The 23,574-nt window shown below is 44.1% G+C and overlaps 1 pseudogene; it reads right to left on the reverse strand.

Moving 5' to 3' along the window:
- Positions 1-13,862: 13,862 nt before the first annotated feature.
- On the reverse strand, positions 13,863-15,585 carry LOC144219892 (large ribosomal subunit protein uL11 pseudogene; annotated as a pseudogene).
- Positions 15,586-23,574: the final 7,989 nt, after the last annotated feature.

Below are 23,574 nucleotides of genomic sequence, written 5' to 3' on the forward strand. Positions count from 1 at the left end.
TGTCAACTCCAGTACGAGGACGCTATGAAAATGTGAGTATTTCAGCTGGGCATTTGCTGCTCCTAATAAATGAAGGTGGTACTAATAATGCCATTGCAGAACCTGAACTTGAGAAAAGCCCTCTATGGAAGTTTAAATAGCTGGTCCATAAAAAGCTGACAAGCTTCGTGACTTACTGTCCGTGCTTGCTGCCATTAACCACAACTTGTTTATAGCATTTATGGCATTATATCATTTCATTCTTGAAAATGACCAAGAAAAAAAGTACCTAAAATTCTATTAATATATGTTTAATACAAACAAGCCTTCAGATTATAATTTTCTGATTTTTTTAGGAGAAGTTTGTTTGCTAAAGGAGGCAAACCCTTGACTTTGCTGCCACAAGCTTCAAATCCCAACCAAATTAGCCTCCACCTCTATTTTCTGCATGCTTTATAAACCTTTCTGCCTAACTACTAAAATGTGTTCAGCCTAAGTTTCGAGAATGAAATGAATCACAATAAGGTTTTAAGAATTGTGCAGGGTGAAGAAACCATCCAGATTGACAAAAATAATAGCTTAATCCTGCTCATTTGAAGAAAACCTTGGACGAGTCCATTCAGCTGGAACCTTCTGACAGCTTAGAGCAATAAAATGCCTTTGTGGCCTCCCTAATCCATTTTTAATTTTTGAATAAAATTAATAACACAAATACCTTGGAGTACAAGCCACCTTTCTTCCTCGGGATATAAGACCCTTTCTCATAGATATTTCCCATCTGTCTTTGCCAGAGCCTGCTGCAATTCATAAAGATAAGAATAATTGCGTCTATTTTGTGGTGAGGGGAGTTAAGTCACAGGGAAATTACAGTCACTTGGGAAAGAGCAGGCACCTATCAGGAGTAATGCTGATTTCTCACTTGTACATTCTTGTTCGTCCCCTTCCCAACCGAAGAGAAAACTCCCAATTTATTTACTCTGGAGCTTCTGGTCCTCAGCAATTTGCCTGATGCAGATTCTGCATGTAAAATGGACAGGTACGCTTATATCATTAAGGACTGGCACCTGGCCAAGACCTCCATGTATTAATTCATCCCTGAAATCCGCTGACAACTTACCCTTCTTTCAACTCTCTGCCTCCCGAAACAAATACTTTACAGACCTGATCGTCCCCTCAAGTTTTACACCCTCTGTACGATATCATGCCCATAAGAGGAGTTAAGAAGAGTAAAAATGCCCTAAACCAGAACTTTCCTGAAAAGGCAGAAGTGTTGAGAGAAGTTTCTACCTCACTCAATAGAGGCAGGGACATTGGAAAGAGGGAGATGAGCTCTGCCCACCCTCCCTGACCATCACATGGTGAAGGTACGTCTAGTCCCCCTAGCTTAGCACGAAGAGAGGGGCTTGGGAAAGGGCACGACTGAGTTCAAGTCCTAGTTCTTACACGTGGGGCCCCAGGTAAGCTGCTTAATGTCTCTGGGGGTCAGGTGCCATGTCTGTGAAAGGGCGGTGATGAAGCAAGCCTCATAGAGAAGTCGTGTAAAGATTAGCTGAGATGGTGGCTCAGGGGCTCAGAAGGCATTCAATGCCTCTCCCGGATTCCAGGCAAAGGGAGATGAAGCCGCCATCATCTGCTGCGTCTCGTATTCAGAGACCCAGAGGGCTGGTTCAGATGACGCATCCTGGGAGCATGGAGACTCAGCCCAGCAGGAAAGCAACGCCGTCCTGGAAGAAGGAAGTGGCCAGGGCCCAAGGAAAAGCCTGGGAATTAAACCTTCTCAGATCCCCTCTCTCCTCCTCCACCCACTCCCTGCCCCCTCCTCCTGTTTCCCTGAACAGAGCCTTACCCCCTCTCATTTAAAACCACCCCATCAAGAAGGTCTGCTAGATGGAAGAGAACAGGCTCCCTGGGAAATGGAGAGGACTAAAATGCACTAAAAAGTCTCAATATCACTAAGAACCAGGAAATGGGAATTCCAGCAAGAGCGAGCTGTCTCAAGAGGGTTTCAAGTGGGGAGGAATGTCTCCTGTACAAATAAACCTTTGTTGGCATAGACTTTGAGGGTTGAATACAGCGCTCGGGCAGTGTCTCAACACATAAATAATTCAAATAGCAGGTTTTCTTCTCTTTAAATCCTGAAACAATGTAGCAAACAAACAAATCTACCTTTAGTTATTTATTGTTTTACCTAAAAAGAGCAGAGAGGACCAACCTGATAATAACATGAGTAAGAACCAGATTCGCGGGGTGGAGACCAAAGGTTGCGGGTGAAGACGCTTAGTTGAGGTCTCCGCAGTTAGCGAGCAGCTCAAAGGGGATGAATCCAAGGACATGGGTCTCTACTGAGTTCCGGGTTCCCACTGAGTCTGACAGAAGGCAACGTCTCACAGGGCGCGAGTGTCTCTTCCCCTTTCCCGCTCTCTCAACACAGAGTCCAATGGTTCCCAATGAAAATGTCATTCGGATAAAAATATTAGTGATGTATTAAGACATCTAAAGTCACACACAAGTCAAGTACATGCAGTCATATATTTTCTGGTGGTCTCAGGGATTTCATCAAAATAATAAAGCCGCCATTTCCCACCTCCTACATGAACTCCACCACAATCAGAACACAGTATAGTACACTTGAAACTCATGTAGCATTGTGTGTCAACTATACTAGAATAAAAAGAAAAGAGGAACACAGTAATATATTTGCCTTTACCACATTAGGATTTGTGCAATTATGAGCAGAAATGGGAACACTGTCAGTTGCCGAGGTTTCAGAGAAAAGAGGCTCCTATCATTTTGTTTTTGTTTTAAACTTTTAAATGTTTTATTTATTTCTGAGAGAGAGAAAGAGACAGTGTGAGCAGGGGAGGGTCAGAGAGAGAGGAAGATACAGAATCTGAAACAGGCTCCAGGCTCTGAGCTAGTTGTCAACACAGAGTCTGATGCAGAGCTCAAACCCATGAACCATGAGATCATGACCTGAGCCGAAGTCGGACGCTCAACTGACTGAGCCACCCAGGTGCCCTGAGGCTTGTATCATTTTGGTATGATGGGTTAGGGGTCCCTGGGTTTTTTTTTTAATTTTTTAATATTTTTGAGAGAGACAGAGCATGAGCAGGGGAGGGGCAGAGGAAGAAGGAGACACAGAATCCAAAGCAGGCTCCAGGCTCTGAGCTGTCAGCACAGAGCCTGACATGGGGCTCAAACCCACCAACCATGAGATCATGACCTGAGCTGAAGCCGGATGCTTAACTGACTGAACCACCCAGGCGCCCCTCTCTTGGCTTTAACGTAACTAGCAAGTGACCAAAGGCCAAATGTCCAGGTGGCACAATATCACTCAGCCCACTAGGAAAGTCTTCCCTGAGCTCACCAGCCAAAAAGTCTCCCCCTAACTCCATATACCCACAACATCTACCACTGATTCCTCTAAGGATTTTTAAACAGCAGGAGATGTTTCAGAGTAGTGAAAAGGGAATATACATATATGATGGACTATTACTCAACCATCAAAAAAAGAGAAATCTTGCCATTTGCAATGACATGGATGGAGCTAGAATGTATTTGGGTAAGCGAAATATGGGCAGCCAGAGGAAGGCAAATACCATGATTTCCCTTCTATGTGGAATTTAAGAAATAGAACAAATGAACATGGGTGGGGGGGAAGAGGAGAGAGGGAAACAAACCACAAGACACTCTTAATGACAGAGAACAAAGTGAGAGTTGATGGAGGGAGGTGTGAGGGAATGGGCTAGATGGGTGATGCGGATTAAGGAGGGCACTGAGATAAGCACTGGGTGTTGTATGTAAGTGATGAAACACTGAATTCTGCTCCTGAAACTAATATTGTACTGTATATTAACTAACTAAAATTTAAATTAAAAAAAATATATATATATAAAAGAAAACCTAGCCCATCCTTTACTCACATGAACATAGCCTACTTACTGTATCTGAGAGCCAGATGGTAGGCATGACATAGGCGTCACTGCCTGAGAATGTTATAATGACATAACCACAGCCCCTAACATTTTCACCGATAAATCATTCGAGGATCATTTTGAGGACATGCCTTCTGGCTGTTGTCTGAAAGCTCCTTATGATGCTCCCTCGTAAGTGAGTAGTAAAATTGGATCTAGGAAGATCAAGAAAGAACCAGGCAATCGAACCCCACAACAGAAGCGTCCATGGCCACAGCACGGACATGGAAGTAGCAATGAAGAGGGGCGCCTGGGTGGCTTAGTCGGTTAAGCACCCGACTTTCGCTTGGGTCATAATCTTGTGGTTTGTGGGTTCAAGCCCCGCGTCGGGCTCTGTGCTGACAGCCAGCTCAGAGCCTGGAGCCTGTTTCAGTCTGTGACTCCCTCTCTCTCTGACCCTCCCCTGCTCACGCTGTCTCTCTCTCTCTCTCTCCTAGAAATAAAGAAAACATTTAAAAAAAAAAAAAAAGGAAGTAGCAATGAAGATTACAGGGACCTGAGCCTGGTGCCTTCTCTGCTTTGGACTCCCTTAGAGGAAACAAAATGATGGCCGGGCCTGTAGCTCCTGCTTGAGCATGCACAGTCTAGAAGGGCCACTCAACAACCTGATCCCCACTTGCAGAGAGACACAGGGCTGGTGAGGGATGGGGGCCTGCAGAGCAAGGAGTCTGAGGGCCTTGCCTGCATCAAGGTGTCTCACAGCCCGAAGGCTGTGGTTATGGAGGATGTGGTCAGCACACCAGCCACAGTGATGCCAAGGACATGACGATTTTCATTAATCAGGTTATATCATGTGGTTGCCAATCAGAGGTTGAAGGAGAAGAACACACAAGAATAGTTGTTGTGACAGTGACTGTTAGAAAACAAACTGTCCACAAAGTGCTTTTTGTCCTTGAAACTATCACAAGTTGCCCAAGCTATAGAAAACTGTGATAGAAGGTTGAGATCCACAGGGGATGAATCTACAAGAAAGAATCCCAATCCTCTAAACAAGGGTAGTATGAGTCAGGAAATCTTAAGACATGAATCTATAAACAAGTTTCCATTGGAACAATAATCCAACTTTCCGAGTTTTGAAATGAATCATGTCAGTGTCCAGGGCACTGCCTCCAAACACTTGTCTGTTGGGTTACAAATCCCTTTCACTGATGGTTCCCTGGCAATGTTATTATATTGCAGGAGTAAATATTATCAGCTAAGCAAGAACACTTACCCAGACTATAGTGATGGAGTTGCTCCAAATTTTAACATACCATCGTCCATGTACACAGAATTCATAAGTGTAGGAACTGTCCCAAGAATCTGAGAGGTGCAATCTTCCATCATGATGGGGACAAAAGTAAACAACCACGGAGCTGAGGAAGTTGAAGCTTTAGGATTCCTCACCTGAAAGTCTCCCTCCAAGGCCCTGTACCTAATTTTATACTTATCATTTAGTTTTCCTTTCATTAAAGGAGGTGACAGTTGACCGGCCTGCAGGATGCCCAGGAGCTGGTAAAACATCATTTCTGGGTTTGTCTGTGAAGGTGTTTCTGGAAGACATTAGCCTTTCAATGTGCAGACTGAGTAATGAAGACCACGCTCACCTGTGTGGGTGGGCATCATCCAACCTATGAAGGGCCAAAATAGAACAACGAGTGATGGAAGGTGAATTTCCTTTGTTTGCTTGAGCTGAGACATCCATCTTCTCCTGCCCTCAGACAGATGGTGCTCCTAGGTTCTCAGACCCAGACTGAACTATGCCATGAGTTTCCCTCATTCTCCAGCTTGCAGAAGGCAGATTGTGGCACTTCTCAGTCTTCATGTTGCATGAGCAATTCCTAAAATGAATAAATAAAGTGTGTGTGTGTGTGTACCATAAGAACCGATAGGATTCCTTTTGGCCCCATTTCTCTAGAGAACCCTGGGTAATACCTAGAATGGCTCTAGTAGTGTGTAAGTTTCAACACCCACAAAATCTGGATCTGCCCCTGGTCGAGGAAGAAAGATCTCTTTGGAAAAATGGCAACCCAGAGGATACCTACAAGTTTGTATCAATGACGTGGAATATTCTAGAGCAATGACATGTGTGTGATTGGAAGGAGGTTTGGATCAAGTTGCCTCAAATCCTTACAGATGTTATATTTTGAGCATGCAAAAGCATGAAAGGGCAAAAAAAATAAATTTTTGTTGTATTTAAATTTCATCTTCTACGTTTGTTGTATTTAAGGATATATTCTATGGTTTTGGTAACCTATTTAGGTTTATGTTTGCCTTGTATTGGGGAAAAAACATAGGCTATGTCAAATATATCAGACAGAAACTTTATGTCCCTATTCAGATTCCCTCTTCTTTCCCCCCAAGAAAGACTCCTGTATCCCAGACAATACCATCAGCTTTGTTGAGATCCTCAAAGCCAATAACAACTGTGAGCCCTACTCTAGAAATACATTCCCTACACACCTAAAGAACTGCCAGAACTCTCCAAAGTATATCCATAAGATCCTGAGGAACACAATGAGTATTGTGGCAGCTCTACCTACCTTGTGGGAAAAATATAAGACACAATAGAAACAATTATTGGCCTGGGGCCATTGTGCACTTCTCAAAATTTTTAATGTTTCAGAAAGATGCTAGAAATAAGTCCTAACAGTTTGACAGGGGAATATCTTAAAGCCTGGACTTAATGGTAAACTCTAGCAAGTGATGTGGAGAAACCAGAACATTCTCGCCACAATATTGAAGACAAGATGAAAAGGCTCAGGAAGGTAGGATCACTAGAATGGAATTATTATATAAAGCCGGCAAGCTCGCATCTGACTGCTCCCCAGGAGAACCCAGAGTGCACTTCCTTTATTAGGGATGTTAAGAAATGCACTGATGGGAAACTTGGCAGTGGATGTCTGCGGGAGGTCACGGTTACCCGTCAGGGCCACGGCCGGGAAACTGAATTCCCTCACATCAGTGGGGATGATGGAAGACCAGAAAGAGACCAAGGGGCAGTACATAATGCTTGCAGGCCAAGTAGCAAGGCTGAGTGGCTTTCAGAGTGCCTGACCCGTAAGACTCATGGTTTTTACACAAGGTGGATAGATGGGAGTGCTGATTAGTGTGTTATTAATTTACATATATATGCATATATATACACATATGTATATGTCAGCAGAAATATGTATATATGTATATATCAGCAGAAAAATGAAGAGATGGAGACTCAAAAGCTAACAACAGCTCCCGATATGAAAAATTGCCCACTTCAGCGAGTTTCTCAATCTAAGTTAACTCAAGGCACAGAGCCCATTGATAGAAGCAGGAAGCAGAGCCTCCTTGAGAGAGGATTCTACAGCACAACCACAGATATATTAAGTAAATATTCCCCCAACCCTCTCCTTAAGGGAACCTTTGGCCATTTGTCAATGTAGCCATGCTTTGAGGAAGGAATATCCATAACTATTCGACAAAAGTATCTGTCCAGATGCTGATACCAGGCCCAAACATCAAATGCTTCAGAAGGTAGGGTCAAGATTTATGGAGATTCAGGTGTTTGTTGAAATTTGGCCAAGTGGATCCATGCTGTTATTTCCCTGAGCCCCAAATATATAATTGGGTTATACATATTTAGCAGCCGGTTGAACCCTCATAATGGTCTTCGGATCTATTATGACCCATTATGGTATGTATAAATATCCAAATAGAAGACCCTGAAACTGCTCCCTTTCCCTGCCAAGATGGTACATCGAAAGCAATACTGCCTTCCTAGGGGAATGGCAGCGAATTGTACCACCCTCCAAAGAAAGAGCCAGAAAAAGTGGTGACATATGTCCTATCCAGTTTATTTGTCTGGCCTCTGAAAAAATATATACATATTGGATGCTTAGCTGAGGGCCTATATGAGGAACAACACTGTGTGGTTTAGCTACTGTTCTCTGAATATGGTACATGCATTGAACCGCTGACTACTAATTCTGGGTCTCCTATACCTGGGATATGCAAGCCCCTGAATTAAGGGCTCCAGGGACATGCCCCTCCCCCCATGCCTCGCAAAGCAGCATGCGTGCTCTCACTCTGAAACTCTAAAATCAGCACACTGATGCATTAACTTACTTACTATGGAAATTATACATACTTAGGAGGCGAAGCATTTTCTTTCCATAAGCAAGCCACATACAAAGTCAAATCACATTGCCTGAGGAACAAAAACATCATATCAAGTCATTTTTTATATGACTGAATGCTTAATGGCATCAAATAAGATCCTCATGCATTCCTATTTCCAATAAGGATACACTTATATCCTTGTATAAGCAGAAAAAATCCCAGGACCAAGCTGTCCCTCTCTTCGCATCAGGGTTTGGATGGGTAATACCTGCAGCTTCTTCCTTCACTCTCTCTTTTCTTTTCTTTTTTCTTTTTTTAAAGTTTATTTATTTTGAGAGAGAGAGGGAGAGAGAGAGAGACAGCACAAGCAGGTAAGGGGAAGAGACAGAGGGAGAGAGAAAGAATCCCAAGCAGGCTCCTCAGTGCCAGCACAGAGCCCATCATGAGGGTTGAATTCAAGAGCCACAAGATCCTGACCTGAGCCAAACTAAGCCTCTGTGGCTCAAGGACTCAGCCACCCAGGAGCCCCTCTCTTTTGTTTGCCTTGAGTAAGTGAACAACTATGTTTCCTTTGCTTTCTCCCACTTGTTTTAATAGCCAGGGTGTTTACTGGGGCCTGCGAGAGGGCAAATAGAGGTGACGGTTAAAGGACACACAATTTCAGTGTCTCTGTGATGTTACATTCACACTTCCAATTGTTAGAGCCAAGATCTTTTGGTCTGATTGGCAGTCTGTCCTTGTAAAATGGCTTTGCATATGTTTTCTCTTGTTAATTACGTATTGATTTCCCAGTTCAGCTCTTGGAGGCGATCTTAAATTCTTATTTCCAGGTGGCAGAAGCCTTAAGCTACTTTAGGAAGAGTGAAATGAGAGGCTACAGCAGAGCATTGCTGGCCAAAAACCATTTTTCACACTAAGACATGAATGACTCCCAGAAAATTTGAAACAGTCGAATAGAATGTAGAGGCAAAGAGAAGAAAATGATTGAAGAGAATGGAGGGAGGGGACAGAGAGAGACAGAGACAGAGACAGAGAGAGACAGAGACAGAGAAAAGGAGAGGAGGGGGAGAGAGGGAGAGGAATGGGAAGGGACCATAAAAGAAGAACACAGCCACTATGATTTCCAGGAAGGCTTGTTTTTGTATAATTTCTGAGACTAGCATTCGTGAAGAAATAATTAAAATACCAAAGATAAACAGCTTCAGTGGTAGTCTACACAGCACTTTGTATAAGGCACTGAGCTAAGCACTTTCTTTCCACCACCTATACAGTACTTACCGTGATTATTCACACTTCACTTACAAGAAAACTGAAGTGTAGAGATGTTAAAGCATTTTCTGTAAGTCGTACAATTCAGAGGCAAAGCTGAGACCCAGTTCTAGGAGTCCTATTCCAAACCTTCTCTCTCAACCGCAGTGGAAGCGACTCCCCACCCCCACCTTTCCGGGGCCAATGCGAAAAGACATATCTATTTACCCTCAGTGACTTTATGCTTTTACTGATAAAATCACTTTTTGAATATAGTCTGATTTGCCTTCATTTTTATCTTAGTTGTACATGAAAATTCTTCCCATACAAATTATTAGGCACTTCTTTAAGAAGTGAATTCTCTAAACATGGACCACATGCTGTCCCGACCAGAGAGATTTTCTGTGCAACCAACTACTTACGCCCCATTTCTGCAGCAATCTGTTCCCACACCCTTGTCAAAGCGCCTTTATGTTCCATGAACCCTGAAAGTTTCTTCAAACAAGGTGTACTAAAGTTGATAATGTTTTCTCAGCTTCAAGAAGTTCAAGTCCACCTTCAAAACACATGGGACACATTCCTGTGCTTCTCTTATGTTAAAGCCTATCCCACCCACATCTGAGCTCATATCCTTTCTGATTAGTAGGAACATGAGTGCTTTCATTTTAAAAATTCACCATGAAGGAAAACACAGACCATGTATAATCCAGGGATACTGCACAAGTGTCAGTTTTATGGTGCAGTGAGAAGAGAATAGATCATGGTACCTGAAGAACCTTGGATTGAATCCCAGCTCAGCCTCTAGCTGGCTTTATAGCCCAAGGACACCAGCCAATCTCCATGAATCTCATTTTCCCTTATCTTTAAAAAATCTTCATGGCTATCTGTGTTCGTGTCTTAATTAAAAATAACTAAAGATGTCCTCAGTTTGCCTCCAATAAAGGGAAGCTTAGAAAACTGGGGTGGAGGAAGGCAGCCTTCTGGGGGAAACCAAGAATAACTATGGATCCTAGAGTACTTTTTAGACCAGAATGGGAAGACCATTCAGAAGCTCTGTTATCCTAATCCCCCAGGGTCTAGGTGGCTGTGATCACTCCCAGTGCAAGAGTGTGTAGCTCTTCACTCCAGGGGCACAGTAACGTATCTAAACTACACTGGCCCCTACCTGCCCCTGTGTCACATCTGTCATTTCCTCCATGAACTTTGAACTGTCTCTTTGAACTTTCCAGGGTCACCTCCTGAGAAGGAGAATCTGATTAGCATGTGCATAACCTATCATCTCCCCTGTAGTCAGGAAAAGGGTAACAGGATTCAGAATTCAGTCCCTCTTGCTGGGGGAACGACTAAGGATCAATTCCTTCCTCAGGAAATGTGGGTGCGGCAGGAATCACAATCTATCTTCCAAAGCCGCCAGTGGAAAGGCTGTTATAATGGGGCATGTGAAATGCCTGGCTTATAATCGTCTATACAAGAGATTATTACTATTTTGAAGAGACTCACAATTGGATTCTGGCTCTCAGAAAACAATAATTATGTGATGGATAGCCAGTCCTTAATTGAATACACTCTGCATGCCACGGCATTTCACTCAGTCCCACTTAATCCTCGCAATAATTGAGACTCCGATCCTTACTTTAGAGAAAAGCGAACTCAGGGTCAGATGACATAGCTGACCTCAGGACATCAAGCTAATGATCTTGAATCCAAAACGCTTCCATTAGAAAGTCCACAGCTATCACACTGCCCCGGAGGAATGAGAAGCATTGCCCTGGGAGCCTTCTGGCCTTGCCTAGGTGGCTGAAACTCTCTGGGCCTTGGGGTCCCATGTACCTAGTCAAGAAAGTGACAGTCAGTGATAAAAGACACTGGGTGCAGAATGCGAAAATCTGGCTCCTACCCTAGGCCCACCACTTGTTGGATGTGCGGCTTGTACTAACGTCAGACTTTCTAACCCTTGGCTTCTTGAGCTCGACATTGGCAGCGATATTACATGCTCTGTCAGCCTCACCGTTCAGTAGGAGGATGGGAATCAAAATGAAATACTACTTGGAGGAAATTACCTGGAAACCATTGAAGCACTGTATGGATGTGAGTTGTGATTATCAAAAGTCCTTCTGAACTAACATTTTATTGTTTGAAATCCTACAGTGCTATTGTTTAATGATGTTCCTCAGCTAACTTTAAATTATTCATTCTTTCTTGTATAAATCCATTGACCACCTCCAGAAGCCAGGAAAGATCTCTGTTCTCAAAATTGTTCACAGCATAGAGGGAGTGCGAGGCAACAAGCAGACGAGTTCTGAGACAGTTTGGAAATTGCTGTATCAGGGGTAGAGACAGAGCAGTGTAGGGGCAGAGATGGAGTGGGAAGGCCTGCCCGGAAGTGGTCGGAGGAAGCGTCATTTAATCAAAGTGACATCTCAGCAGGATGTAAAGCAAGTGGGAAAGATGGAGGAAAGACCATTGTGATGGACAGGCCCTTCCAAGTAGCACCCATACCCCCTGCCCCATGCCCATTTTCCTTTCCTTCCTCTTCGGGATAGGACCTCCTGGGTCTTTGCTGGGAACACGACTACCCAGAAGTCTACATTCCCCACCTCCCTGGCAACGCGGTGCGGCCCTGTGGCGACAAGAGGTGAGCTCAAGTGATGAGCACAACCTCCACGTCATCTCCTTAAAAACAAAAGCCCTTGAATTGGACTGTAGATGAGGAGGAGGAGCCAGCCTCCACTGCCGGCAATGACAGCAGCCGGGAAACAGCAGGGCAGCAGGATGGAAGGTCCCTCAGAGCGAATGTTCCTGTAAAGCTGAGCTGCCCACCAACTCAGGACCACTTGCCTCTGTCTGTTTCAGGAGAAAAGAATAAATGTCTGTCTGGTTTTAGATGTTTTGATTCTTAGTCTTTTATTTTTTTAAAGTAGCTTAACACGTTACCCAACTAATGCATCCTGGTAGAGGGAATGGCATATGGAAAGACCTGGAATCTTGACGAGATGAGCCCTCACGGGTATGAGAATGACTGAAAATGTAGTTTGGTAACCGTATCGGGACTCAGGTCCCCATGAGGGTGTGAAATGATTCCCAAGAGGTAGTCTGGGCCTGAGCGTTCAGGACAATTGTCCATCACACCTGGGATCTTAAACTCAGTCCCTTGGAGACCTGGAAGCCAAAGGGTTTCTCCTAAAACCTCTCCTCCTGGGGCATCTGGGTGGCTCGGTTGGTTAAGTGTCCCACTCTTAATTTTGGCTCAGGTCATACTCTCACGGCTCGTGGGTTCAAGGCCCATGTCAGACTCCATGCTCACAGTGCAGAATCTGCTTAGGATTCTCTCTCCCCTCTCTCTCTGTCTCTCCGCAGCTCTCGTTCTCTCACTCTTTCAAAATAAATAAGCTTAAAGAAGAAAACCTCTCCTCTTGACAAGCCAACACTCAAAGATCCTGCAGCGTGGTGAAGGGGGGAAGGAAGGGGAAAGTGGGTAGGGAAGGGGAAGCATGCGGGAGCCCCCAGTGGCCCTGGGCTGTGGGTCTCCTAGTCAGAAGTGGGTACAAATCCAGACAAGAGTCCTGGAAGAAACATCTCTGGAGTGGGAGCACTGCCCACCCCTGCACCCATCTCCTCTCCTCTCCCGTTTCCGAAGAGCATCCAGCTGCTTCTGTGGGACGAGGAAGAATGGGGTATGTAGCACCAAGTGGGAATCGTGTGGTGGAAAAGGGCTTGGCCTGCACGTGACCCTTGTAAACATGTCTTTGAGCTCTCATCATGGCTGAGTTCCATATGTTAGTGGGCATGGGGATAATTAAAACTCCCTAGATTCTGGACACCAGATCTGCTCTGTCTGTCCCGTTCTAAAGGGGGCCAAGTCCATCTAGGGAGGAAGCTAGAGCCGAGGCATGTTATTTGCCTGACAGGTGTGTGTTGCCAGATGCTGCCTCACAGCAGCCATTCCCTCCAGGACTCTACCTCCCAGTCTGCTGGCTAAACTGCCTTTTAATTTTTTTCATGTTTTTTTTTTTTAAAGTTTATTTATTTATTTTGAGAGTGGGGGGAGAGACAGAGAGAGAGAATCCCAAGCAGGCTCCATGCTGCCAGCACAGAGCCCGACACGGGGCTCGAACTCATGAACCGTGAGATCATGACTTGAGCTGAAATCAAGAGTCAGTCGCTGAAGCGACTGAGCCCCCCAGGCGCCCCAAACTGCCTTTTAGTAGCAACAGTGCTAAAGTTCCCTTCACAGGTGTAGGTTTTCGTGAAAACCAAACAAAGTCTGGGGAATAAAAGAAGTTTTGATTTAAATTCTCTGCAGGCTGCGATGAGATTTTCGACACACTCCTGACCAGTGCCTTTGATATCCAAGTACAGGGACGCTGTGCTGATTATGGGGCCTGATTTCTATTCTGAGAAAAACTGTTAATTCCTTCTTTCCGTTTCCTCCAGTACTTTTCCGTGCCTGCACCAATTACCGGAGGCCAGCTTGCCACTGCTGTCACACAGAAGAACTTGCCAAGTTGGGATCACCATAAAGCATTCGCAAGTTTTCTGAGAATAATACCTTGTTATTATTTATCTAAATGTTTTTTATGGTTGTCACGGAGGCGACGTTGTTAGCAAAGGTGGCGGCAATTCGATTGTTAAAATAGGGGGTGACCGAAGGAACAGGAGAAATGTGGCACAGACGGTGCTACCGGAGGGCCAGGGAGGTGACAAGAAGGCAGCTGAGGAAATGGTGCGACTGAATAGGGGTGTTGGCATGGGTGGTGATGGTGAGGGCCTGTGGGGGAGATGGTCCTGGCAATGACTGTGACAGTGGGAAGGGAATCCATTGTGTTAACGAACATGGTGGTAGCTGTGGTGGAGATTGCACACCAGGAAAGATGTGTGACATTGACCGTGAGAGCCGGATGCTGATGATGGAGCTAGTTTGTTGGTGCAAGTGATGGTCATGAATACAGAGATGGTGGTAAGCATAGCTGTGCAGAGATACATAAATGGTGATATAGAAATGTATGTGGAATATACACACATCTATAAGCCTGTGAGTGGGTGCACACACACACGCGCGCGCACACACACACACGCAAACACACACACACACACAATGTTGCTTCTCAGATAATTTTGTTCACCAAACTGTTTTAAGATGTGTCCTCTCAGGGGCGCCTGTGTGGCTCAGTCGATTGAGCATCCAACTCTTGATTTTGGCTCAGGTCATGATCTCATGGTTCATGAGTTCAAGACCTACATCTGACTCTATCCTGCTGACAATGCAGAGCCTACTTGGGATTCTCTCTCCTTCTCTCTCTCTCTCTCTCTCTCTGCCCCTCCCTATTTTTTCTCTCTCTCAAAGTAAAAAAGCTTAAAAAAATTGTCTTCTCAGCCAAACTAAAACCAGAGCAAAGAGCAGCTTCTCTTTCCTCAGAAAGACATTTCCCTGCATTAAGTCATAAAAAAGCAAAACAAACCACATGACAAAGCCACCAAACCCTGCATGTGTCATTGGCTGGAAGAGCTAACAAGCTAGTGGCTGTCAGGTACCATCTGTAGTGATGGGCTTCCAGCCTGAGCCATATTCTCCTCAAAGATCTCCCAGAAAGAGCAGTAGGGAGAGAGAAGGAGAGCCCAAAGTTACACTTAGGTTCAGTGATTGACTGCAAATACCTGCAGACTCAGCAAAGAGTTGTACTTCATTTTTCTTTTTCTTTTATCTTTTTTTTTTTCTGGTTGTCACATGATCTTTTACTGAAATATTTTCCTTTACTAGGTGGACATCCCACTACCCCACTACTGATGTCGCCTCTGATGTCGTGAGAGTAGTGGCCGTCAACATTGCAGCCCACAGACTGGGCGGTCCCCAGGATCTCTTTAATGTTTCCAGAGAGTTCTCTGGCTAAAGATCAGTGCAGCATCTGTTGGGTGATGTTGACAATCTCATCAAAAGTGATCTTTCCACTGTGCTTAATGTTTTTCTGCTTCTTTCTGTCTCTCGGCAGTAATGTGAGGGCTTTGATAATCAGGGCAGAGGCAGAAGGTATCACTTGAATCTAAGCCTGTCTGTGCTGAATGGCCAGTTTCACTATAATCCTCAGACCATTCCAATTTCTGGTTGCCTTGGAAATGTCATCACCAGCCTTTTTGGAGACAGAACCAGTGAGCCGATCTTCAGGGCCAGGACAGACAAGGCACCTGCTTCACCACCGGTGAACATCAGTAGACAACTGATTTCATTGGGGTTGAACTCAGGAGGCATGGTGGAAGCACTTGGTGTCAGATGAACCCAGATTCTGGACAACCAAAGACAGCTGCACCTTCCCCTCCTCCAAGCCAAAAGTCAAAAGTGTACTCTTGACGAGTGAAAGGATACAAAGCAAAATTGGGAGAAAGAGAAAGTTCAAAGGGCAAAACCAGATGGCAATCACATGCAAGCCTCCAAGAATCCCTTCCCGGCAGAGGGTCATACAAGACATGCTTAATTTCTCCAAAGTAGAAGGCATGTGACAACACATGTGAAGTTCTGTCTTCCAAAGATGCTCACTGGAAATTTAGTCACCGAAGTTGGTCATACAGGCATCCTCTGCCTGGCACATAGCAGAATTCCAGACTCCCAGAAAGAAAGCCGGTGTTCAGCATAAACCAAGTTCCTGTCCAAACCAGTTAGGCACAATGAGCCATTCTTCTCATTTATGGAAAGTTTTCTATCGATGTAGGAAACTGTTTACTAGCTATGTTCTGACACACCAACCAAGAGTCAACATGGCAAGAGAGAAGCTGGTGGCCATGGCTGAGAACCGGCATCAGACACAGACTTGTCTCAAAAACCTCACAAGCGCTTTGCAAGCAAAAGTACAGTCACAGCAACACTGCCCTTGACCTCGCTGGGTTCCTGGATAAGTACACAGCCCTGGGGATCTGCTTGCACTGATTAAGAAGAGTCCAGCTTTGTTGCAAGCTGACGTGTTGCTTATGGCGGTGGGTCTCAAATGGTGCATCCTCTACTGGAAACCAACTGAATCTCCTAAAAATTGCATCTCATAAAATAATTATGTGCAGGTCCAGTCTGGTTTTGTCATCGAACCACATCTGAATTGCAGAATTCAGTGTGGTAAAAGAGGAATTTTACATCAAAATCAGGTTTTACTCCTCATTTGTTAGGTGAGTTTAGATAAATCACTCAGGGAAGGTCTTGGAATATTGCTTGGTTTATTTCGGGGGTTGGCGTTCCAGATCAGAAAATTGGGGCAATCAGAACCTTCAGGTCTTGCCATACCTTATCTTTAGTCCAGACAAGGACCCTCTCTGGGATCACTTTATATTTTTCCCTCAGCTCTTACTTACTTCTCCTCTCACTCCAGCTCTCCCCACCAGCAGCTCCGCACAGAAATGTGTCCAGAAGGTGTCTGTAGTAAATCCATGCACCTAAATGTTTTCATCTGTAAAATGGATATAATAGTACCTGTCTTGCTGACCTCATTTTGTTTTTGAAAAAGAAAAGCAACAACAACAAAAAAGATGCCTTAAAAACACCCATCAGAAGCACCGTGTAGGTATCAGCTATATTGTTCATTGTGATTGCTTTTCAGCCCAAAATTGCTTCTAACCGATTTGTTTTGAGTTTCTGTGCTATCTCTTCCATCCCTCCTGAAACAAATAGTGGACCGGGAGGGTTGGGGCTATTGTGGGTTAAACTGTACCACTCAGAAAAGACAGACTCAAGTCTCAGCCCCTGGTACTTGTGAATGTGACCTTATTTGGAAATGAATAGGATATTCCCAGATGTAAAAAAGATAAGAGGAGATCATACTGGATTGGGATGTGCCCTATTCTAATGATGGACGTCGCTCTAATAGAGGGAATTTGGACAAAGAGAAGACACTCAGGGTCAAAGTCATGTGACAATGGAGGAAGAGATCGAAGTGATTTATCTACAAGCCAATGATCATCAACAACCACCGGAAGAGAGGAAGAGGAAGGAAGGATCCTCCCCCAGAGCCTTTGGAGAGAATGTAGCCTTCCCAAAAAGCCAAAATCATAAGTTTAGATGTCTAACCTCCAAACTGTGAAAGAATACACGCCTGTTGTCTTAAGCACCCGGTCTGTGCTCATATGTTTCAGCAGGCCGGGAAACTCACACTTCATTTCTAGCCCCATTACCATATCATGTAGTTGTTTTGGCCAAGATGCTACAATAGGCATTTGTATGCTATGCCCCGGCGGTCAGTTAGAGCACACATTAGCCTTGAACCTGTGGGTTGTGGAAATAGCAAGACCTGACATACCTCAGGAAAAGCCAAGTGAGCAGTCCTAAGAATGGGCTCTCTGGTGCCCATGAATGTGGCTATAGTGTTATACTCGTGGGTTTAGGAGTGAGAAAACCAAGGTGGCAGGTGATAAAATGCCTCAGCTCTGTATACACAGTAAGTTAGTGGTAGAGCCCAGGGGAGAGCTCAGACCTTTGGCCTCTCAGGTCCAGGCCCTCTCCCTCTCCCTCACGTGCAGGACACCCTTCTCTGTTTGACCCATGACATTAGGAGGAAGCAAAGAATAAGGAAGGCAAAACAACCTGTTAGGTTTTGGAGCAAAGGAGACTGCTGCAAGGTGCGTGATGTACAGGACCTTTTTAGTGGCAATAAATCATCTCCTTCTGTGTCAGCATCAGAAATGAAGGGCGGGAGGTTTTCTCAGTGGTCAGATTGGTTGGTTCACTGTGGTTTAAGACCAGACATTGCTCTGCCATTAATTTGAACATGAACTCAGTTTGGAGGGATTGATGACCAAGCGGTACAAAGAGCGATTTGAGTTATAGCTTGGCCTGGTCATGTTCGAGAGGCTAGGGCAGAATGTTTCATTTTCCAGACTGCTGACTTTCTTTTAACTCTCCTTCCCTAAAAACATAAATAAAGGTGAGACATTGAAAAACAATCCTGAGTTTCCTGGTGGTTGAATCCTACTCATAATTTAAAAAATAAAAAAACAAAAACAGAACAATCAGAGAAGATAACCTGAGAAGGTCTGGCTTGTATCAGAGATGGACCTCTGGATCACATGATGAGGCCCCCAACTCACTAAAGTATTCTGGAAGCCACTTCCATGGCCTGGAATTGTTTCCTACCTTATAAATACGACAGCAGCAGATTCCGCGATCTAGCTGAAGTGTTCTGGTGTCACCCTGTCTCTGAGTATATATCCTGACTCCATAGCTTACCAGCTCTGTAACCTTGAGCCAACACTCAGCCTCTCTGTGTCTCAGTTTCCCCATCTGTAAAACAGGAATAATAATAAAGTCGATTCCATAAGGTTTATTTGGGAATTAAAGAAATTAGCATTTGTGATGTGCTTACAAAAGTACCAGGCACAGTACAAGTACCATATGTGTCTGTTTGATGTAACCAGGGTGTAGCCCAAGATGCTGGATGATGATTCTTTCTGCTTCCACATTCAGAATTGGCTTCTGATTAGACACATGGAGAAGAAAGGGAGGTGATGAGGCACTGAGGATCTTGAGAAGGCTGAGGTCTTGAGAAGGCTGAACTTGACCAGAAGACCACTGCATCTGAGTTGGAAGGCTTGTGATCTGGTCCTTGCTGTGCTGAGGATACACGAGCATGGTTTCAAGCACATCTCCACATCTAATAAAATAGGAAATATGGGGTGGACTGTCTTCAATGCTGCTTCTTTTTTTAATTGATTTTTAAAGTGGGAACCAGCAACCAAACTACAGGTACGCAGTACAAGAACTAATTTTCCAGGGATAGGAGGGGGACAGGGTGTGGTTTTGAGGCCTAATGCATGCCATTCACCCACTTTCCCCAGGGTTCCATGCTGAAAGCGCACACTTACAAATATAATCAAATGGAAAAACGTGTATTCTGAAAACATTACTACTGGCCACACAAAGGTCTGGAACTTTAACAAGGTCTTGGTGAAAGCCAGACTGGAGAAAGAAATGTAGGCCTGTGACTGAAGAGGAACTTCCTACTCCCCATCCATAATCCAAATATGGGTGCCCTCAAGCTGGTATGTGCCTTCAGGAGAGAGAGATGAGGAGGACAGGGTCTACAGAGCCAAACAGGTAGACGTAGCTGACTCACCCTCTTGACTTCAGGACTAAGGACATAGTGTATGGGAAGCACTTAACACAATGCCTGGAACATAATAAGTGACAATAAATTATAGTCATTATCATTATCTTCCCAAACTGACTCTCAGAAACCTCAAAAATGTATCCGGTTCTGCTCTCTTTTTCATTCAGAAGACTTACTGGTAACACCCTTTACTGTATTTAAGTTCTCTCTAGAGATCTCAAACTACAAATCTAGTATTTTATTTCCTTTACAATCAAGCCAGTATTCCTCTGTTTCAAAAGAGATGTCTACCACTTTAATTGAAGGCCTTCTTTTTATTCGTGGATGAAACAGGGACAAAAAGATTCTCAGGGTCCTGCATGTAAATCTTCATGTTCTTGAAGGAAGGGACTATGAGCCTTGTAGGTCAGCTCTTACTTAGAGACAAAGACCCAAATGTCTATGGAAAAAATGGGCTGATTTCTTGTCATAGAAGTTTTTGGTTATATAATCAGAGGTTAAAATTACCCTAGAATTCTTGGCGAGCATTCTACCTTGGTGACGCTAACGCCAAATAAGAAGTTAAAAAGGAAAATGTTTGAACATGGCAGAAAGATGCCCCTATCAGCTCATTCTATATTTGTGGAGACCTGGAAATAATTCAAGTGCCCAGTAATAATATATCAATGTAGACACGCATTCATTAACAGTCAGGTCAGCTGCAGAAGGGTCACTGTCTAAATCTTGTCCATTGTTGCCAGCCCATTTATTTATTCATTCAGCCTTTCCATCACCCAAGTACATTTCAAAGCTTATTATGTGAGAGACACTATGCTTGACCTTGGGAATATAATGGTAAACAAGACATTATGATCCCTTCCCTCACAGATCTTCATTCCTAACAAAGTAGCTAGGGAACTAATTAAATAAGGAATTATAAGGAAGTATGACAAAGGCTTTAATCTGGTAAGCCATGACAAATGGACAGATCTGAGATTTGAACCTTGGTAATTTGGCTTCAGAGCACATGGTTTCATTTTTATGCTGTTGGTCACTTACTGTGGTTAGACTGCAAGGGAGAAAGAGAGCTGGGATTCATCCTTGGGCAACTTGACTTCCACAATCTTCATGAATAATCACTGTGCTCAATGCTGCACAATATTGATCAATATTGCTTAGTCTTAGGTGCCTGTGAAATAGCACGTGCAGATGTGTAGTCAGCACATCTGGTACTTGGGAAAGAGATAGCTGGAGACATGGACTTGAGAGTCAGCAGCAAGGAGGAGCTCACCAGCAAAGGAGAAAAGGGCCTCCTTTCTGAAAAGCAGAACATGGGCACAGGATTATGTACCTGAGGCAAAATGGAACAGAAGAGCAAAAAAGACAAAGACAAACTTGAGGACAAAGATGGAGAAGGAGGAGATGAATCAAGAAGAGGGCGTGATAGAAGAAAACCAAGGTGTCAAAAAACCATGAGAGGATGATCATCAACATCAAATGTTGATAAAAGATTGAGACTTAGTACCTGCAGGAGTCACTGCTAACCTTGGAAAGGGAACTGGTGGAGAAGTAGCAAAAGATAAATCCAGCTCAGCGTGACTTGAGTAGTGATAAAGGGATGAGGCAGGGACACAGGAAACAAAGTTCTTTCAAGGGGTCTGGCTGCCTGATTTCCTCACACCCAGTGTGATACCAAGTCCCACAGACACTGCAGGAGAGAAGAGAAACAAGACAGAGGAGAAATTGGGAGGAGGGAGTGATGGGAAGGAGGTTTGCTTATTAACTTTTTTAAAAGGGAGAGACTTTAACATGTTTAAATGCTAATGACAGAGATTTTTTAAAAAGGGAGGGGGGAATTGATAAATGTAAGAGAATGTATGATTTTCTGACGGTGAAGTCCCAAGGAATTTGGGAGGCAGAGTACTGGGAAGACAAGAATGACCGCAAAAGGGAGAGTCATTTTGTCCACCGCTAGAGAAGGGAACAGAGAAAGGAAGAGGGCTGAGAGCGGCTAAAACTTTCTGAGGTGCAACCACTTTAGAAAGCCACTTGGGAAAGGGTGCCTGGGTGACTCAGTCAGTTAAGCATCTGACTCTTAGTTTCAGCTCATGTCATGATCTCACAATTAGTGGTTTTGAGCCCAATATCGGGGTCTCCACTGGCAGTGCAGAGCCTGCTTGGATTCTCTCTCTCTCTCTCAAAATAAATAGATTAACTTAAAAAGAAAGAAAGAAAGAAAGAAAGAAAGAAAGAAAGAAAGAAAGAAAGCAAGCAAGCAAGCAAGCAAGCTACTTGGGAATTCCAATGAAGGGATACATGCCTGGACAGCTGTGGACAGGTGTAGGTATCCCCAAATTTCTCTTGTTGAGACCTAATCCTCAGGGTGGTGGCATTTGGAGCTGGGGCCTCTGGGGAATGGTCAGGTGATGGGGGGTGGAGCCCCCATGGACAGGATAAGTGCCCTTGCCAGCGAGACCCCAGAGAGATCTCTCCCTTCTCCCTGGGAGGACATCATGGCATGTTAGCGATCTGCAACATGTAAGAGGGACCCCCAGAAGGGGCCCTGACTTCCAGTTTCCAGAACTGTGAGATATATAGGGGTTTTTTATTGTTGTTGTTTATAAGCTCCCCAACCATGGTACTTTGTTATAGCAGCCTGAATAAAGACATTTATCTTCCACCAGACAGTTCCTCTCCTGGGGGTACACTCGGGAGAAACGAATGAACACGATCCACAGAAGACCTATTCAAGAATGTCCACAGCCACATTTTTCATAACAGCCCAAACCTGAAAATAACCTAAATGTCGGCCAGCATAATGGGTAAATAAACTCTGGCATATCCATATAAAAGAATACTACACAGCAATTAAAACAGATGAACCGGGGCACCTGGGTGGCTCAGTCGGTTGAGCATCCGACTTTGGCTCAGGTCATGATCTCCCCATTCATTCTCCCGTGTTGGGCCCTGTGCTGACAGCTCAGAGTCTGGAGCCTGCTTGGGATTCTGTGTCTCTCTCTTTCTCTGCCCCTCTCCTGCTCACACTCTGTCCCTCTCTCTTTCTTAAAAATAAATAAACATTAATAAATAAATAAATAAATAAATAAATAAATAAATAAACCGGATGAACTTTGTTCCAGGCTAGTAATAGGGATAAATCTTACAAAGATTACACTTGAGCAAAAGAAACAAGGCACAGAAGATTGTATACGGTGTGATTCCACTCACATGAAGTTCACAAACTCATCTGTGTGATAGAAAGCAGAATGGCAGGTGTCTGGAGGAGCCCAGGGACCAGGCTGAAGAAGGGGAGGGGGTGGTGGCACAGGAAAATTGACTTTGAAGGGGAACAAATGAACTTCCTGTAGTGATGAAAACATTCTTTATCTTGATGGGGTGATGGTTTCCCTGGATACATACCTTTGTCAGAATTAAGCAGATTGGACTCTTACATTTTGTTCCGGGTACCATATGCAAATCATATCTCCATAAAGAATAATTAGCATGCAATATAATTGGGCAGAAATTAACTACTACAAAGGAATTATCTGAATTAGTTAATCGAGTCACAATAACTACTATTATGGCCCTCTTTTACAGGTGAAGAAACTGTGCACAGAGAAGCCCGAGTCCCTCCAATGTCACCCTTCAGGGAAGGGACACACAGACCCTGAGAAATGGGCAAGTTCAGTGGGAAGAAGTTAAAGATTTTCTCTGATATCCACTCAGGTCTCCTCTTGGTGAAGACAAGGCCATTGGTGAATGTGAAGGGGAAGAAGGGGGAAGTCAAAGGTTTGAGATGGATGGAGAAAGTTGGAGTTTCTTTAAAAAAAGAGGAGGAAGAACTGCTAGAAGAAACACAGTAGGAGCGGGTTGAGTAACATTTAATTTCAGTTTCTCCTTCAACTTGTAAAATAATGTGCTTCTCATAAGGATTTTATAAAACCCAAATGCATGAAAGTGCTTCACCAACTCGAAAGCACTATAGACACATGTGTTTTATTTTCACTTCTAAAAGGAAAAATGAGTCTCCACGAGCCAAGGAATAAATCATTTCCTTTCAAAGTTCATTTTATTTTATTTTATTTTATTTTATTTTATTTTATTTTATTTTATTTTATTTTNTGCTTATTTACTTTGGAGAGAGACAGAGTGTGAGCAGGGGAGGGGCAGACACAGAATCCGAAGCAGGCTCCAGGTTCTGAGCCGTCCACACAGAGCCCGAAGCAGGGCTCGAATTC

This window comes from Crocuta crocuta, unplaced genomic scaffold, assembly GCF_008692635.1.
Source record: "Crocuta crocuta isolate KB4526 unplaced genomic scaffold, BGI_CrCroc_1.0 scaffold119, whole genome shotgun sequence".
Taxonomy (NCBI): domain Eukaryota; kingdom Metazoa; phylum Chordata; class Mammalia; order Carnivora; family Hyaenidae; genus Crocuta; species Crocuta crocuta.